Source organism: Tupaia chinensis, unplaced genomic scaffold (genome assembly GCF_000334495.1).
Source record: "Tupaia chinensis unplaced genomic scaffold, TupChi_1.0 Scaffold000477_1, whole genome shotgun sequence".
NCBI lineage: Eukaryota > Metazoa > Chordata > Mammalia > Scandentia > Tupaiidae > Tupaia > Tupaia belangeri.
This window is the reverse complement of record NW_006159986.1, coordinates 2933377-2942006: the sequence shown is the minus strand read 5'-3', so window position 1 is coordinate 2942006 and position 8630 is coordinate 2933377. Positions and strand designations below refer to the sequence as shown.

Below are 8630 nucleotides of genomic sequence, written 5' to 3'. Positions count from 1 at the left end.
GTAATCAGATTTGAGTTTATAGAAGATCACTCTGACCAGTAGCTTGACAATGACTAGAACAGGCAAGAGTTGGGTTAGAGAGATCAGTTGGAAGGCTGTTGAGGTAACATAGGCAAAGATGATGGAGGTTGGGACTAGGGAACCTGGATGAAGAAGGTACTCAGAGGATGGGTTTGAGAGGTGTCTCAGGGGTAGAATGGCAGGACATGTTGCCAAGCTGGGCTTTTCTACTAATCCTGTCCCACTGTGACCTTCTCCTGCAGGTTGCCCTGTAACCCATGCTCCACATCTTCCTGTTTCCCTTGTGTGCCCTCCCCCTGTGTGCCACGTACTGTGTGTGTGCCACCCACTGTCTGTGTACCTTGCTCACCCTGTCCCCCTGGCCGCTACTGAAGTCCTTCAGGGCTGGTGGATCCTGGAGGGACTGGAGCTGGGCAACCTGGTGTCTCTTCAGGCCGAGCCTGATCACAGTTCAGTGAGCAAAAGAGCAGAGCCAGCCTCAACCATCAAGGAAGACCCTGAGCAGAACAGGAAGTGGACTGTCCTCAACATGTTGGGATATTACAGGGAAGCTCTAGCCCCACCTCTTCTGGAAGGTGGAAGAGGGGAAGATTAGGGAAGGAAATTAGGGAAAAAATAGGGAGGAAAGACATTTGTAGGATAAGACAGAGCACACATGAACAAAGATTAGAAGAAAGTATTAGCTTGGGGGGAACCGAAAGACTTGTAGCTGGTGGCATTTGAGATAGGTCTTGAAGGTTAAATGGGATGTCTTACTTGAAGTGATTTTTACCTGTTTATGATATGATGTATAGTATTCTCAACTGGACTTGTCTGAAGCGTATTCCATGTTGGGTAAATTCACTTTACAAGCTCAGTGATGTATAGTTATCAAATGTATAAAATAAATGAAAAGAAAACTGCTCCTTCTATTTCCATGGGTAAACTGTTCTCTCTGGTGATGTTTCTGGTTGTCTATGCTGCCACACAGAGCATGTATTCTTAGTAGACTGGGAAATAAAGCTGTATTCGTGGCCCTGCAAGCATGTCCATTTCTCTCTTTCTGTCATTTGTGCTGCTATATCCACAAGCCAATTATATTCAACTGGGCTCAAGAGAAATGTGCTGAATTCTATATTTATTTTTATATCCCTTCTGTTTCCATAGAAGCTTGAGAGGTGTTCACCAAAAAGGCCCACATGCCATAAGCCAGTTAAAACCAGGCAACCAGTCTAGAGCCAAGTAATAAAAGAATAAAGAGAAGATGGAGATAATTATGCCAGAACTCTAGGCCAAACAACTGCAATTGAGAATAATACTGTAATGAACTCACCACTCAATCTCATTACAGTTGGTACAATGGGATCATTTATTCACCCCAAAGTCTTCACTGAGTGTCTGCTAAGTGCAGGTTCTGTGTTAAGGGTTGTATAACTCAAAAGACCCTAGACACCTTATTAATAATGCCTCATTTAATCCTTGCAACAGTCTATGAAAGAAGTATCATTATTTTATCCACTTTATAATGAGGCACGGAGAGGCGAAGAAATGTGCTGGAAGTCACACAAAGTTAATAAGTGGTGGATCCAGGCCTCAACTCAAGGCCTTTAGGTTCCAGAAATGCTCACCCAATTCATTGCCAGTGCCTTTACTATTTGCAAACTATGGCCGGGTACAGGCAATACTCAAAAATGCAAATGATCTCCACATCCAAACCCTTATAAGTAGAGGGGGAGCTAAGATCAGTGCCTGTAAGGTCCTGCTCCTTCCTCAATAAGGGTCGTGTTACAATCACAGCAATAGCAACCACAATGACAATTGCTACTAATTATTGAGTGCTTATAATGTACCAAGTTCTGTGTTGATTATGTTACATAAATTAACTTATGTAGTTTTACTACACCTTTTAAGGTAAGCTTCATGTTCATTTAAGATATGGGAAACCAAGGTTCAGAGAGTAAGTCAGTTGTCAAGGTTATATGCAAGGACAAAGATTTGAACTCATATCTAGCTGCATAACAGTGTTATGTTAGCCATTTTGCTATACTGCAAACTCGTATACAGAAAGCACACATGAACAAAGATTGGTAGAAAGTATTAGCTTGGGGAGAACTGAAAGTCTTCTTGTAGCTGGTGGCATTTGAGATGGACCTTGAAGGTTGAATGGAAGGTCTACAGAGCAGATGATAGAAAGATGTGTGTGGGGTCTGTAGGAGAGCAGAAGTCAAGTTTGGGAGACTTGGAGTGTCCCTGTTAGCTGGGGCAGAAGATTCCTATAAGAGACTAATGAGAAAAAAAAATTCAAATGAAAGTAAAGTATTGGACTGTGGCGGGCCTCAGCTACTCCAAGAAGAGCCTGGACTCTATTCTGAAGGCAGTGGGAGGGTTGCTGCAGGATTTGAGCCCAAGGATGATATGACCAGAGTGGTATTCCAAAAGTTTCACCACAGAGCTTAGATGGGATGACTGAGAGGTAGGGAGAAAGTTAATGGATAGTCTGTGAAATAAGTCAGTCAGGTCCCAGCTAAGACAATGATGGTGGTCATGGAAAAATAAGGGATCAGTCTGAGACTTGGTGAAGGACCTGACTTGGTAATGGATTGGCCATGGCAGGAAAGAGGAGAGAGCCAGGAAGAGGAATTGTGAACATCTTTCTGAACCTTACCCACAAACACACAGTTCTTCCTTAATGAGCTGAGATGAAGTTTTTCTTAAGTATTTTGCCCTTGGGCCTTGCCAAGAAATGATCAAGAATGGATTGGATCCTGTAGCTGTCCGGGGGCTCCCCAGACATGATCTTGCATGCATACCTGGCAGATAAAGTCATTAGCCTAACAACAACGAGACACGAACACACAGCTCAGCAAGCTGTGCGGCCTGGTTAGTGGTGGGTAAAATTTCAATGAGCTGAAATGCCAAGGGTGAGGGGCATTTGGGTAATTGAATTTCTTGTAACTATGCAAACCAGGAATCCCATGGTTTTATCTCCTTTGCAGAACTTTTCTACAATGTGCTCAGTTTGTTAAATCTAATAGACTGAACAGACCAAATCTGGATTTTGAGAATCCTAGATCTGTTCTGTCCAATGTGGTAGGCACTAACCCCATATGGTATTTAATTTTTAACTAAATAAAACTGAAAAATTAATGTTAGTCACAGTAGCCATATGTGGATAAGTGTACCAATGAGACATCGAAGATAGAAAATACTTTCAGCACCACAGAACATTCCATTGGACATAGCTGTCCTAGACTCTCAGAGCCAGAAGACACCTTCCAAATGATCTGGCTCATGCTGCAGACAAGAAGTCTAAGACCCAAGGAGATGGAAAGATGTGCTCACAGACACACAACCAACAGGTGGGAATCAAAGCCAAGTGCCTTGATGCCAAACCCAACAGGTTTCTTCAAGCTCTTTATGCGTTCTCCAAGCATTCACAGTTTGTTATTATTTCAGGCTAATAAATATGTCTCCTTTCTGCTTCTTTTGTTTCCCTAAGAATGGAGGCATTTTCTCTGAGATGCTGAAACTCTTTCCTGGGTCTATGGCTCCTTCTAAAAAAAAATACAGCAAACTCAGAATCTGCTTGTCCTTTGAACATTTGGCTCAGTAAACACAGACCTTTGGTTGTGGCCAGGAGCTGTGGCGGGAGCAATTGCACAGAAGTTGCAGTCTGGGGATCCAGAACTCTAGCTCCTGTGGAAACTTCAGCAGGCTCCTTTTCCCCTCGCATATATTGTCCAATATACCCTGGTCCTTATTTCCACGCCTGTGTGTCATTCCAACTTGCCAAGTCCTGCCTGCCCACCCAAATATCTATTAAAGCTTTTTATATGAAACCAAGCCTGGCACATCCAGGGTCAGGAGTACTGCCCCCTGCTGGAAATGGATGGCCACCACTATCCAGGCCCCCACATGGTACTTCCAAGCTAGAGACCTTGTGAGCTCCTGTCAGACGCATCTCTCTTACTGATGGTGAGGAAGCCATGGTTGTAGGTTGTGGGAACTATTTACACCCCACTAGTACCAGGACTTCCCAGAAACAGGACTCAGGGTTACCACATGGAGATTCTCAGAGAAACTCTCTCTTCATATCAAAGCCTGTGAATTTAATTAGCTCTGCTTTATAGGGAAGCGTGGGCAGGGCTACTGTGAAGTAATAAAACTCTGCCATATTTGATGTTTGGGAGAAACTTTCACAGATCCCAGGGCTTCTCCTGGAGTGGAATTGGGAAAGAGAGAATTTATTTTTCAAAGAGACTACTTTTCCCAAGGCGATTGGAGGCTGGGCTTCCTCCTGTCACTCACTGTTCTAGAGCAAGGCTCCTCTTCTTGGGCTGAGCCTAAGGCCTGTTTGAACAGAAATGTCATTCAGGGACGCAGTAGCCAGAGAGTACCACTTCGTAAGAGGAGGCCCCATAGTAGAGATGCAGGAGTTGGGCATAGTGACTGGGAGATGGGGGTGTTTTGAAGTGTACCGAGTGGACTTTTTCTCCCTATGATATTAGGAAAACTTTTACAATATGATCACAGAAGGATGTACCTCTTCCAGGCTATAACCAGGAAAGTCATCACTAATAAAACAATTCTCTTGTGTTTTATAAATTTGAACACTTGAATGCAATAATTTCAGTTTGGCTAGAGTGAAAGTTCCCATGATCACTTGATGTCTATCTCTTTTGAACAATTGGTGAAGATAAGTTTATCTCTAGATAGTAGTTTCCCTTAGCCATAATACGTAGACAATCTCACAAAGGAGCTTCTTGGTCTGATGGAAAAGAGTGGATTTGGCTTCAGAAAACCTGACCTAGAATCCCAAGTTCAACTTCTGACATGCTGGGTGATTTGGGGAAACTTTTTAATCTCTGTGCAACTGAACTTCCTTCTTCTCTTTTGAAAATGGGGATAATTCTACTTCCTTCACAGGATTATAGGGATATAATGCCTATCAAGATGCCTGTCTATTGTAAGGGCTTAATAAATATTGGTTAAAGAAGACTGTTTTGGTAACAAATTTCCCCTCTCTTTTGATTTTCCCCAGTGACAGTGGAAGCTGAGTCACTTTTTGGGGCTATTCTAAAGCCTAAGTTTCAGGAACAAGAGCAGCAGCAGCGGCACACACGCAGCCTGCTTTGCTTTAGAACATTGGGATGATCTTCCAGTCTTGGTCTAAATGCCCTGATAGAGTGGAAGCCCCAGTGTCTGAGGCTCAGTGCCCAGAGCTGGAGTCCACCTGAGTGTTTGCCAGGCACACTCCTGCTATCCTAGCCTTCTGGTTCCAAGACCAACAGAAGTTCTCCCAAGTGCTCTGAGGGGTCCAGTTTTCATTCATGGTCCTGCAAGAGCAAGGGACAGCAAACTCTAGCTCATGGGCGAAATCCAGCTGCTGCCTATTTTGGTGAATAAAGTGTTAGTGGAGCATAGAGCACCCATCTGTTTTCATATAGTCTATGTCTGCTTTGTGCTACAATAACAACTGAGTGGTTGGAATGCAAAGAGACTAATAGCCTGCAAAGCCTGAAATAGTTAGTATCTGGCCTTTTAACAGAAAGGGTTTATCCATCCTGGTATGGCAGAAACAAGATGAGCTGGAATTAGGAGACTGGGTCTCTGTACTGGCTCTGTCACTGACTTGCTCTGTATCCCTTGGGAACTCATAGCTCCTCTCTGGCCTCTTGTGCATGAAGGGACTGTATTCGTTTTGTTGATTGAGTTCTAACAGCTTAGCCTCTCTTATTCTATTGTTCAATCTCTCTAGGGATTCTTGCCCTGAGTCCAGAGACTCATCTGTTCAGGGAACTCTACATATTTATGTATGGAGGACCAGCAGAGAAGAATGCTTCATCTTAAAGCCAATGTCACTCCTAGGGGGACCCAGCCAGTCACTCAGAGAGCAGAGCTTAACTTCTCAGGACACTCTAGGAGCTATGTCTCTTGCTTTTGACTGATCCTCATTACGCTGTATACTGCTACCTTACATGTGTGCGACATACAGAGAGCAGTGCCCTCCCTCTGTCACCCACTTGACCGTCACACTTCCTGGGAATAGGAGGTAAGGCAAACGGGGCTAAATTATCTCCATTTGCAAACAGGCAAACTGAGGCTCTGAGGAATAGCATAAGTTGATGAAGGCCATGCTGGCACTAGGACAAGGATGACTGTTAGAGTGATTAGGTCTAGTCGATTGTTTTGTTTTGTTTTCATTTATTACCATTAAACTTGTGACTTTGTTGTATTTATGACAACCTCACCGTACTGATATTATATGTAAACATGAATATAAAAACTCCCAACAATAGGTTTATTATCATTGGATCATCCTCTGTTTTGGTTGTTGTTTACTTTACAAAGAAAAAAAATTTTTTTGGAGGGTTTTTTGTTTTTTTTTTTTTGTTTTTTTTTTGCTATAGGGCGCGTGCGCTCGCCAGACAGAGAGAGACACAGAGACAGAAAGTGAGAAATCACCCCCCAGGGGGGATGGTCACGCCGCAATCCCTTCTCCTCCATTCTCCTCTCGGGATCTTGGGCACACATACACATGCGGCCAGCGTGAGTTTTAAGCCACCGGGTCTGGGACGCGAACCGCGGTCGACGACGTGGGAGTCCAGCGACATAGCCATTACTCTAACTGCTGGTTCCCTCAATGGGGGATCTTTAAAGAGGTAAAGTGGAGCAATTTTTGCAGTAACAGAGGGCAGGAGGAAGAGTCCAGAGGCAGCTGACCCTCTCTTCTATGAGGCAGGAAGGACTTCCAAGGACTGATGGATTGTTCTGATGGCAGAAAAAATAAATGAGGATTCATGGGGAAAGTTGTATTTAGTACCTGCTCCCAGGTTGGGTAAATAAAAACTCTGGGCTAGGAAACACTCTCCCACCTGGGTACTCCCTTTTAACCAATCTGCATCTCAGCTTTCTGGGACCATGGCTTCTAGCTATGGCAGCAATCCCTGCTCCTAAACAGCGAGAAGTTGTTTGAAGGCTCCTCACTCCAGGCAGGCTGTGGCTGCCCTACAAACTCTATATCTAATAGCTGCCTGGCCCCCAGAGAAAGCTTTGCAGAGAGGTGACTGAGTCATCTGTTTATGATAGACACTGGCCACCAAGGTATTTCAGATTCAAGACACTTAATCATGGGTTCATAATGAGCAAAAGTTCAGTATTTTCATATTTTATACCATGAGGATCTTTGGAACTATGCCAAGGATCTATTTTTATGCTGGCCAAAATAGCATTCTATATTTTCTTCCCTTCTTGGGGTCCTGATTATCAAGGATCTTTCAACTTTCCCATGTATCTTCTGGAGTTTCCTTTCCTAACCATCTCCCACCAGGGCAAGCTGAGCCTCATGGGTATACCCCGCAGTGGATAGATTATTGAGTGGTGCAGAGCAGCCAGCGATGTCATGGGTCAAGTATGAGGCTCAGAGGCTCCATTGCATGGCCCTTGTCTTGTACCTGTGTGCAGAGGCAGAAGATAATGATTGCACTACTTTATGCCCCTATCAGGAGGATGTGCAGGGACCTGTTTCCCCACACTTGTGTCAACACTGTGTGTTATTTTCCAACTTAAAAAATCTGATAAAGAGAAAGCAGTATCTCATTTTTTAAAAGTTTATATTTCGTAACCATAAATGAACATACATTCATGTGCAGTAAAACCCTATTTAATTTGAACAAAAAAAGAGTGTTTTTTTTCTGTTCATTGAAACCTCAAGGAGCTGGACACCTAGAATATGCTCTGCTAATCTCTTTATCTCTTAAAAAATATATATATTTTTTTAGATTCCAGCTTTTAAAATGTTTTCCCTTTTACACAAAACAAAATGGAAGAATACAGAATTAAAATAGCAAAAGTAGTTAATCAGTAGAACACGTATTCACAAAACAATTCTGGTTAGGAAGATAGGCTTATTTACAATGAGCAAACACATGTAAAATGATGGTAGTTTTCTTATGAAACATTAAAAAAAATCATACACTACAATGGGTGCCACTGTTTATAGCAATATTGAAGGGAGACAACCATTATTTAGGGACAGATAAGCCACAAGGTACAAGTTTTTTTTTTTTTTTTCTTTTTGAGAGGTTTTTGCTATAGGTGTGTGCGCTCACCAGACAGAGAGAGACAGAAAGCGAGAAATCACCCCCTCCCAGGGGGATAGCCATGCCACAATCCCTTCTCCATTCTCCTCTCGGGATCTTGGGCATGCACGCACACACGCCCAGCATGAGTTTTAAGCCACCAGGTCCAGGACGCAAATCGCAGTCAACAACATGGGAGTCCAGCGACATAGCCATTATGCCAACTGCTGGTTCCCAAGGTACAAGTTTTACAGTATCAGTGCAATAAATTCACAAAACGATAGTACAGCTAGTTCATAAGTTGAATAATTATTCTCAAATATGTCACATTTTTGGCCCTCAGAGATTTATTCCTACAGATTTCAACCATTGTAAATTTCTAGCTACTGGGAGGAAAAGAAGGCTAACAGGAAGCTTTCCAAGGAGTTACAAAATCTATGTAGATCAGAGCCCAACTGTCATTACTACAAATCTGCTTTCACTAATAGCCCTTGGTGTTTTCCAGAGAAAAATAAAGGAAAAAAGTCAGACACCGGCGTAGCCGCTATT

At 43.1% G+C, this 8630-nt stretch overlaps 1 protein-coding gene across 1 annotated transcript in view; it reads left to right on the top strand.

Annotated features, from left to right (window-relative positions):
- KRT32 (keratin 32) overlaps positions 1-1035 on the top strand; it is an 8188-nt gene extending 7153 nt beyond the window's left edge. The window contains exon 7 of the mRNA XM_014590672.2: positions 264-1035. The gene's annotated coding sequence lies outside the window, so the exon portion shown is untranslated. The remainder of the gene's footprint in view (positions 1-263) is intronic.
- The last annotated feature ends 7595 nt before the right edge of the window (positions 1036-8630 follow it).